Here is a 10,696-nt window from a genome sequence, read left to right as displayed (position 1 = left end):
AGCAATCTCTTAATTTGTCTTCATTGGAGAGACGTAGAACTGAGATGGACCTTGTATGCATTTTCAAAATACTTAATGCAATAATGTTGCAATAAATTTCTTTTCATATTCTCAACCATATCACCAGAAGTCAACATCTACTATTTATTAAATCTTCTAAGAGCAACGTTTGTTTTTATGCCCCAATGTCCAGAATGTGTAGATTATTCTATTCAAGACACTACTTGGAATTCTTTGGAATAGATCTTTCGGCTTTTCGTAGATCTCTTCACGACGAAAACAGTGTCGAATGAAGTTGGATTAGCATGGTTGAGCTCGAAGTTTTATGTCTTTCGTTTCTATGAATATATTGTTTACCATTATTGTATTGCCCTTGATGTCTTCGCTACATAGTTTTATGTTATTTTTGTTCTGTTTCTTGTATTAATATTTCTTTGCGTAACTGTTGTAATTGGCTAAGGCCGTATATAAAATAAATAAAATAAAATAAAAACAATAGTTAATTATTATTCAAACTGGAACAAGTAAAATCGATGCACCATGATACTGTCGTATTGAAATATAGTTTGGAGCCGCACTGTTTCCTTATTGGAATACGCCCAACTCCACCACACTCAAAGTAATCTTGGCATGCTGTCGGGACATAGAAATATCCTGAAGCTTTACATTTTCCATCGGCGTCTGCAGCTTCAGGCGGATGAACTCGGTCAATGCAAATAGTCCCATTGTGTACCTGATCACCGCCACAAGCAAATATCTGAGGATGATACTCGTCAGGAGACCTCAGACACACGTAATACAAACTAGGATTCAATTTCAAAGTACCCGTTTGGCCTGGACGAGAACATGCTGGCGTCACTGGAGGACACGTGTTGTTCACAAATGGCAAACGACACAGCGTGGTCAAAGGATCAAAGTAAAACCCTTTCGGACATTTCATAGGTATAGAAAATTTAGATACTTCAGTAGATCCGTCTAATTTCCTACAAATATGATACGACGCACAGTTAAGCGGGTCGGGAAAAATGCCGACTTGATGGCAAGTAAATTCATAGCTGCTTTGATTGTCGCACAGTTCATTTATTTCTGATGAACAATTTCCTATAGTCGGTAGACAAGTTTTTCCAGCTTCGCAGGTGTACATGTCATCTTGAATCCACGTTCCTCCGGGAATTTGTACGCAGTATGACACTTGATTGCATGTCCTGCACATTTGTCCCGGTTTCGTGCAACTGGCTTGAAAATCACGAGACCATGGTGATTTGATTCCGCGAATCGATTCTTGCGATACCTGTTAACAGAATAAGGTAGTTTTGATTTGATGATAAATAATGGATTTATTTTTGTTCATTTTCAAAGATATTAGGTAGATATCGATACTAATATACTGAAATCAGTTAAATGCTTTTCAACCGATGTTTAGAGGAAGAATACACTCCTCCAGACTGGAGAAGGGCCTTTGTTATGCCTCCATACAAGGGAAAAGGTTCAAGGGTGGAATGCGGAAATTATAGGGCAATCAGCGTTTTGAGCGCTCTTGGCAAAATTTATGAAAGAATACTGATTGAGAGAGTAAGAAAAGTTACTAAGTGTGGGATATTCAGAGCGGTTTTATGAATGGAAGAGGATGTATAGATCGAATCTTTGCTTTACGAAAAATGACAGAGAAATTTCTTGCTAAAAACCAAAAGCTTTTCTGTGCATTTGTCGATCTGCAAAAAGCGTTTGATAGAGTTGACAGATAAAAATTATGGAAGGTGTTATCGGAGTACGGAGTGAGCAGAAATCTGACACGAGCTATTGCTTCTCAGTATAAAGACAGCACAGCATGTGTTAGGGTAAACGGATAATACACATCGTGGTTTGACATATATAAAGGAGTGGAGCAGGGATGTGTGATGTCACCGTGGCTGTTCAACGTGTATATCGATAACTGCATGAAAGAACTGAAAGGCTTAAGAATGGGAGCAAAAATGGGTGATTTAAATGTCAATTGTCTTTTGCATGCTGACGATGCCGCACTTCTTGCTAACAACAAAGAGGAACTGCAATTCTTTGTAACAAAGGTCTACGATGTATGCAAGGAAAGCGATTTGCTGATGAACGTCAATAAATCGAATGTGATGGTTTTTGAAAGAAATGAAAGTATGACTAAATGTGAAATCTCTGTGAATGGAGATATACTAAACCAAGTAGAGGAATCTATGTATCTGAGAAGTATGTTTACTAGGAATGGAATGACTGAGAAAGATATTGAAAGGAGGGTGAGTGCCGGGAACTGAGTCCTGGTCCCGTCCCTGATGTATGGGAGCGAAGTATGGACTTGGAAAAACAGGGATGAAAGTAGGCTGAATGCTGTCGAAATGCGATCTCTCAGGCGAATGTGTGGTAAAACTATGTACGATAGATGCACAAATATTGAGATCCATACATTATGTTAGGCTGAGACAAGCATTATCGACAAAATTCAGAAAGGAGCTCTGCGCTGGTTTGGACATGTAGAACGAATGGACAGCGTAAGAACGGCTAAGAATATTTACAATGCGAATTTTGATGGATGCAGAAATAGAGGAAGACCGAGAAAGACATGGCATGACCAAATCCAACAAATACTTGAAGATGGGCATGTCAAAAGTCGGAATAATCGGCGCGCGTACATGAGAAGATGTATGAATGTAGAGGAAGCGAGATATATAGTGTTGTGGGGTTCTATCCTCTCTGCCTAACCTTACGGGGAAACGGCGTGATGGTTTGTTGTTGTTGTTGTTAAATCAGTTATTTTCTCTATTTATATAATATATTTTATATTAACTTACACTGAGGGATAGGAACCCAATAAAGGAGAGAACAAATAGTTTAAAAACCATCGTCAGCTTGACCGTTCAATAGACTATTAAACATCATTGAAAAATTTATTTTAAAAAGTTGTTTATCTTAATCAATCAAAATGATAAGTTATTTATTTATAAAACCCATTAACAAGAAAAACAACTACTTTCCTCAAGCAGGGCAGTTCAAGATAATGTTTTATTTATTTATTTATTTATTTTGTTCGTTAACGCCCAAAAGGCATTTACAAAAAATAAAAATAAAATACATGCTAACATACAATAAACACAGAATATACAGAAAAAATGCTCATGCTCCTCGCGCTGCCGCCCTGTCGCCCGATGTTGCCCTCTCCGCCCACGCACTGCTCTACTCGCGCAATTAACCGCACTTGTCATTTGCCTTTGCTATACAATGGACGATGAAACTGTGGCAGCGTGCGCGCTATACATTTTTAGTACACCTAATTATATCAATGCATATTAATATGGAATAATAGAATATTTTAATGTTTTTTATTTCTTCTTTTAATTACTATAAAATAAAAAAGTACCTTATAATCTTTTACAGAATATTTTCTTTTATTTTTCTTATATAACACAAAAATACTATACCTGTCTATTTATTATGGGAGCAAAAATTCATAATCATTTCTTATATACCCACGAACAGGCCATGCCTTTGTGGGATTTTTGTTTACTATTTTTACTGTTAATATGTATTTCATTGCTATGTAATTATCCTTAATTTTTTTAATACTTTGTTTCACCTCTTGTGTATATTGTAAAAAAAAACAAAAGTGTCATGCAAAGAATCGCGCTCATATTGCCGATCCTTTGATTCGCGCTCAAAAACCGACAAAATAGAGAGCAGTGGGCACGACGAGAAGCATGACGTGCGGCATGACGAGTAATTTTGCCACACTACGTCTCTGCCTCCTTTCCTCGCTACTTCCCATGACACTCGTCGAGTGTGTGGCAGACCCATTAATTGTTTTGTAAATCGCTGTTTCTCTCTTGCGTCCGATTGCTGTCTCTCTCGCTGTCACGTCAAACGTAAAAAAATATTTTTGGCGGAATTTGAACATTTCACGCATGTTTTTAATTACTTCCCTTATTTCGACATTCCACCAAGTAGTGTCTCGTTGGACATGGAGACCACCATTTGAGACGCCTAGTATGCTATTTGCATGTTCCTGACCAAGTTTCTCAAGGTCTCTCCACATATTATCAGGCTTTTAGTCACTCTTCATGTCTCCCTAGATGTATGACTTGACTTCTTTGATAAACTGTTTCCCCTTTTGATAAACTGTAAAGCTCGCTATATTTGATATGCTCAGATTTATCTCTGCGTGTCTTCATTGGCTAAGGTAAGCTCATAACTACCACAAACAGTCTGTGTTGTGATGTGAAAGATTCACCAACGTCGAAAGAGTCATCAACGTAAATGTTTTAAAATATTTACGTATGCAGATTAGCGGTGGCCATCCGGTCGATTGCTGCTATTAGGCATGTCGATCGCAACAAGGCTTGATAAAATAAATTGAGCGGTTGGTCGAATTTCAGTTAGGTGTCCATTCAGTAATGATAGTATCCCATTTTTGGTCATACCGTATTATGAGATTGCAAAAACGGTGATTCAGGGTGTAAATAAAGACTCTCTCACTAATATTGGCCATACCTTCAATCGTGACGTCCACCAGTACGCGACAGAGTCAAAATATTCACGTACCTGGATCACGCACGACAAGGTATGGTCTAAGGTATCTGCTGTACCTTGCTTGTAGTGAATACAACAGGCTACCGGAGTCCTATGGAACGCCAAAAAATGACTATATTCATTAAAAAAAATACTTGACTTTATTGATAATTTGAGGAGGTACGTGGAAGTTAAAATATAGTTTTAAGTTCTTCTTTTTCCTCGGATATTTCTTTCTTACTATATGGCGGCCTTCGTGGTGTAGTGGTCAAGGCGCTTGACTCACACACGGAGGGTTCCGGGTTCGATTCCCGGTGAGAACACAAAAATTAAATGTGATTTTTCTCAAGCCTGGGTGTTCTGTGATGAAATTCACCACTGTAATTGGGCCTCCTGGCCTGTTGAGGTGCAAAAAAAAATGTAATTGTAAAAAAAAAAAATGTAATTGTTTTAATTTTTTTTGTATTATATACTTGCTTGCTACCTTATTTCAGTTTTATGTACATATTATTACTTGTTACTATAATATTATTATTACCATACCTTTTTGTAAATATTATTCTGTCCCAAAATGAGTTTGTTGTAACTCCTGGGAGTACAAAAAAATCCATTTGTATGATTTAATAAAAATAAAAAAAAAATAAGGACACTTGAAAATGTTCCATAAAACTTGCAGAGATGTTTTAGATGGATCATATTTTACTGGAAAATGAAATTCTTACTCCGCGCTGCAAAATATTTCTGAAAGCAAGGTCGGGCTCTGGTCTAAATTTCTGGACGTTGGTTTCCAACTACGAATATACTTTTTTTTATGTGCTGAACTATTTTTTTTATTTTTTATTAATAAATTTCATAAAAGGTACATGTATTTTTTATTCTATACATATCTACTTTTACACATCTCGTAAATGTTATCACTGTAACTCTCCAAAAAAGATACTAACTTTTGTGCTTGGAGAGTAACTTACACTTTGTAGTTGTTTATTGTTTACTATAAGAGTTTATGTAATTTTAAATACGAGTACATGAGAAAAAAATAAAAACATAGGAAATTTTAAAAAAAACATAAAACAATAATACATTCATACTAATTAAAATTTAATGTAGTTTTTACAAGTGTTCAAAAAATTTCTTTGGATTTACTTAAAATTTATTTATTGATACATTATTTAAAACATTTAAGTTTGTAAGTGAAAATTCTTGATGGAAGTTCATTGTAATTTATTATATAAATAAAACACGAGTGATACTTTAATCCACAAATTTGGAATATCCAGTGACCGGTTTCATCGCTTTCGCGACATCTTCGAGACTGGTATATTTATTAAAAAGTTAAATGTATTTATACAGAACAGAGGTAAGGATACATAATTCAAAGTTATATGTAAGTAAATTAAATAAAGTTATTTTTATCTTAAGGATCATTATCGACAAATTTTCTATGGGTTAACAAATGAATGGATATAATGTTATTTTAATGAGTTTAAGTATTTTATTTTATTGTTGGTGTCCCATCCTTCGTGAGTGTGGTTTTGTAATGATTTCTGAAAAACAAGGGGTAAAAAGTCATTAGTAAAATTATATTACAATGGGTAAAGTAATGGAGAATGCACATGTGTTATCTGTTCATTAAGTAATTCTACGTCGGGTTTATTTTTTAATCTATTAATTTCGAGAATTTCTAATTTGTCAAGTTTATGGCCTTTGGGTGCAATATGAATTATTTTTACATTATTTTTTAATTCGAAGGAATGTTTGTTTCCTATTAAATGATTGGCAAAATTTGAATTATCTTTATTATTAGACCATGATTGTATGTGCTCTTTTATGCGTGTTTTAAAGGCTCTACCCGTTTGGCCTACGTAGCATGTATTTTTACAATCGTTACAATTAAGAAGGTAAGTTCCTGAGTTGGAAAACTTATCTTTTTTGTCTTTAGTATTTACTAACAAATTAGCTAAGGAATTATTATTATAAAAGGCTGCAGTGCATTTATTTTTATTTATTATTTGTCCAATTTTATCACTAGTTTTTCCAATATACGAAAGTTTTGCCCACCGCTTTCGGTCTTTATTATTATTGTTTTTTGGTGTCAAACTTTGGGTTAATTTATTGTTTACGAGACGCTTTTGTTTCTTTCTTATTAAGTTATCAACTAGTGTATTGTTATATCCGTTATTTATCGCGATAGATTTAATTATGTTTAACTCATTGTTATAATTATGTTTGTTAAGCGGTACGAATAACAGTCTATGAATTAAGGAGTGAAATACAGACAATTTATGTGAAATATGATGTCGCGAATTATTATGTATAATGTTATCACTATACGTTGGTTTCCTAAAAATATTGAAATGCATTTTGTTTGATTCTATATTTAACGTTAAGTCTAAGAAGTTGAGTTTTTCCCCTCCTAACTCCATTGTAAATTGGATTGACTTATTAACTGAGTTTAATTCTAAAAGGAACATGCGATGAAACCGGTCACTGGATATTCCAAATTTGTGGATTAAAGTATCACTCGTGTTTTATTTATATAATAAATGATACATTATTTTTAATAGTTTTTAGTTCATTGGGAAGATTATTATAATTTTTTACACCTTCGAAGACAAAGCTATTTTGACCATGACTTGCGTGGAATTTAGGAATTTTAATATTATGTTGGTATCTGAGTGACATTCATCTCAAATTCTTTTATTTTTTCATTTTTATATATTTGTATAATAGAATTTATTTTATAAAGTGTGTCTACTGTTTGTCTAGTGTGTCTACCTTAAATATTTTAAATAGACTTTCCGTATTGAATGTTGAGGGTTTCTTGTACTCGTGTTTTGGTTCAGCATGTTTATATGAATCAGAAAAGTTAATTCTGTTCTCCCACGACCCATGACAGACGCTTATGCGTAAGATTCTTTAAGATTGGCATTTCCAACTTAAAACCTGATTCGGCTACCCTAGCCAAAGATCCTCGCACTAAGTTGTTACTCAGATTTATTTTCAATTTGGTTCTGTTTTTATCCATTCAGTAAACGAATTCGAAAAATTGCGTATTTTGTTTTGTTTATCTAATCATATTGTATCTGTTATCACAAAAAACAAATCTATGGGAAAGTTCGTTTTAAAACTGATTAAATGATTAGTAGATTGTATGGACAGTGAAAAGTAGATCTCTGGTCTGATGATCAAGTTGGCCACTCCTGATAGATCATTAACGATTGCAATTTGATTTTAAAGATAACAGAAAAAAATACAAAATTAGTCGGAATTCGCACATCAGATTTTTAAAAAAAGATAACCGTCTTGCGAAACGTTTTTAATTGACACACGGAAAATGTTATCAATGCCAACTTCAAATATCATCCTCATACTCCTATCCACACAAAGTGGTGCATAGGGCACTGCATTTATAAACCAAATGCAGCGTTTTTCGATCATCTGTTACATGAAGGTAAAATGATAAGTCCTAGACTTCAGGTGCCAGCCCAGGAACAATGAAATGTTGCAAATTATACAACCGGTAAAATAAGTATTTATTTAAACATTGTATACTGTAACGTTGTAAAAAACAAGTCCAACGTACCCCGTTTTGAAAGCATTTTAGTACTGGATTATAATTAAGTTGCCTGACTTAGCGCCATCTGACGGCCGCGGTAGTAACTCATCCATACGAAATCCGTGCATTAGAAGTAGATTTCTTTCCATTTGAAAACTCGAGACGAAGAGTCCAATTGTCGCGCAAAGACTCAAAGAGAGGCGATCGCACATTTCAAAAATGTAGTCCTTCAAGAAAGGGAACGTTCAACGTAACGTAAGCCTATTTGTTTTAAATTTATTAACGAAATTCTTGTAGAGAGAGATATCATATTCTAATGAGATTGTATTTTATACAGGTTCCCTTTTTCTCTACCTTTTTCACCTTATTCTATTTTATTTACTCCACCTTTTATCTACCGTGTCTGACGATAAAGATTTTACAATGTAGTATATTTACTCCACGATTCGAATGGATCACTAATTATTACGAAGTTTATTCGTAAATACCTGGAAAAGTCGATGTCAGATTTTAAAGTTTTCTTCAAGATCATGAGACACAAATTTACAAATGCAAGGAAGCAGACGATCATTTACTGAATTAAAATGTCGACAAATAATCTTCTGGGAAATCATCAACTGAGCCAACCACGAGTAAAAATACATCAACCGAAGACATCGTAAATCGAGTTACATCTGCGGACTTTATTTTGTAAAATCAACATTATTTCATATCATCTCGAGAAGAAAACAATCAAGAATCTATTTCACTTGTCATTATTATTGTTACGAATATTTATTTCTTAGGTAAAATTATTGTCAACCACTAACTCATATTAGCTAGGCAGAATTCTGAATATTTATACAAACTAATCTTGGTACATTTGTAGAAAATTGCTTCTTTTATTAAAATTTTGTATTTCACTAACGGGTTGTTTATTTAATAAAATCCAGAACTTTAAGTCATATTTGTTCCATTTTACAGTAAGGTATTTCATGTATAACGTTTTTGATTCCGTTCATAAAATTAAATTTATACAACATAATCTTATTCTTTTGGAGAATTCTCATGTTCTTGCCGATTGAGCGAAACTGGTGAATGGTAAGTGTTTGTAGGTACTTTATTTGGTTATCTGCATTATTCTTCTTAATTCAAAAAAAATTGCCTTTTTGATTTTTGATAATCTATCTCTATAATTCAGTTTTCAACATTTTGGATAACTTCACTTTAAAGTTTAGTTTACCGGTGTAAAAAAAATTAATAATAACTATGTTTTATTTGAATCTTACTATGCCTTATATTATAATCACAATATAATGTATGTATTATGTCTTAATAGTGTATTATGTTAACTATGTAACTTTATTTTTAAATTTTAAAAATGTTATATTTGAAAAAATGATAATTATGTTTAATGTGTAACTTTTTCTTATTATGTATAATGTAAAAGCCCCATGGGCGTCAACAGAGAGAAAAAAAAAAATAATAATGTCGCCCACCTGGGACCAAATAATTTATTTCAACCTACACTGACCGTTACAATACACATACTGTTTTTTTAACTAAAACTGGCGCGTTCGCAAAACTCACACAAACGCATTTAAAATCTACAGGATGTTGATTTAAAAAAAAGGATTTATAATTTTTTTACAAATGTGCTATCTTTTTTGTTATCAATAAGTATGTACACATATTTTATAATTATAATTGTAATTAACACAAAATATAAAATAAAAAATATGCGTGTTTAAAAATAAATCAGACATTTTCTTTAGTGATTGTTTTTTGTCGCTCTAATCCAAAGGAGATTTTTAAAAACATTTAATATAATATCAAGATTTTTAAAATCAATATTCTGTACATTAAAATTGTTTTTGTCGAAGTTTTGCGAAAGCGCCAGCACTAGATAATCAACCTATATATGATTTGATTAAATGAAAATATGCATTTATAAACCAGTGTTTTATTAAAAACACTGGTTTATAAATTATGGATCACCATATCTTATTACATATACATCGAATACATATTATTATATTTTTACTATTAAGAATCGCAGCGAAATTCAGACGAACGCAGAAGCATCTTGTGTTTATTTTATTACCATATCATTAGCAACTAACAAAGCAATTGTTGTCTTTGTCACGCTTATAAGCGCGTCCACCAGTAGGTATTATGAATAAAGATTTGAAGTTAGGGCGAAGCGCGGAAGAGAGTGCGGGGGGCGTAGAATTGTTCGCGCTTAACTGTTTTAAAACAGCAGTTACATTTTTTTTACCACCTCTGGTGTGTACGTGTATGTATGTGTGTATGTATGTATGTATATATATTTGTATGTATATATTTGTATGTATATATATATATGTATATATACATATATGCATATATGTGTGTGTATATGTGCATATATGCATGTATATATGTTTGTATGTATATATATTATGTATACAGGATGTTCATTAAACCCTGTCACATCCACGATAATCAGTATGAGCAAGAAGACATATTGGCACATTAAAATAAATTTTTAGAACGAATATTTTTTTTTTTTTTTAAATATCAAAAAAAGCAAATGGTTGCTTACTTCTGCAGAGGAGAAATGAGGGGGAGGGGAGGGTCTGATACACCACCGAC

General features: G+C 33.1%; 1 protein-coding gene across 1 annotated transcript in view; it reads right to left on the bottom strand.

Annotated features, from left to right (window-relative positions):
* Positions 1-1,149: 1,149 nt before the first annotated feature.
* LOC148278559 (acetyl-coenzyme A transporter 1) overlaps positions 1,150-10,696 on the bottom strand; it is a 32,366-nt gene continuing 22,819 nt past the window's right edge. Inside the window, exon 9 of the mRNA XM_088231211.1 lies at positions 1,150-1,291. The gene's annotated coding sequence lies outside the window, so the exon portion shown is untranslated. The remainder of the gene's footprint in view (positions 1,292-10,696) is intronic.

Source organism: Micrasema longulum, unplaced genomic scaffold (assembly GCF_059751315.1).
Source record: "Micrasema longulum isolate JH-2025_06_02 unplaced genomic scaffold, ASM5975131v1 h1tg000861l, whole genome shotgun sequence".
Lineage (NCBI taxonomy): Eukaryota > Metazoa > Arthropoda > Insecta > Trichoptera > Brachycentridae > Micrasema > Micrasema longulum.
Note: the sequence above shows the minus strand (reverse complement) of the source record. Positions and strands in the feature narration are given on the sequence as shown.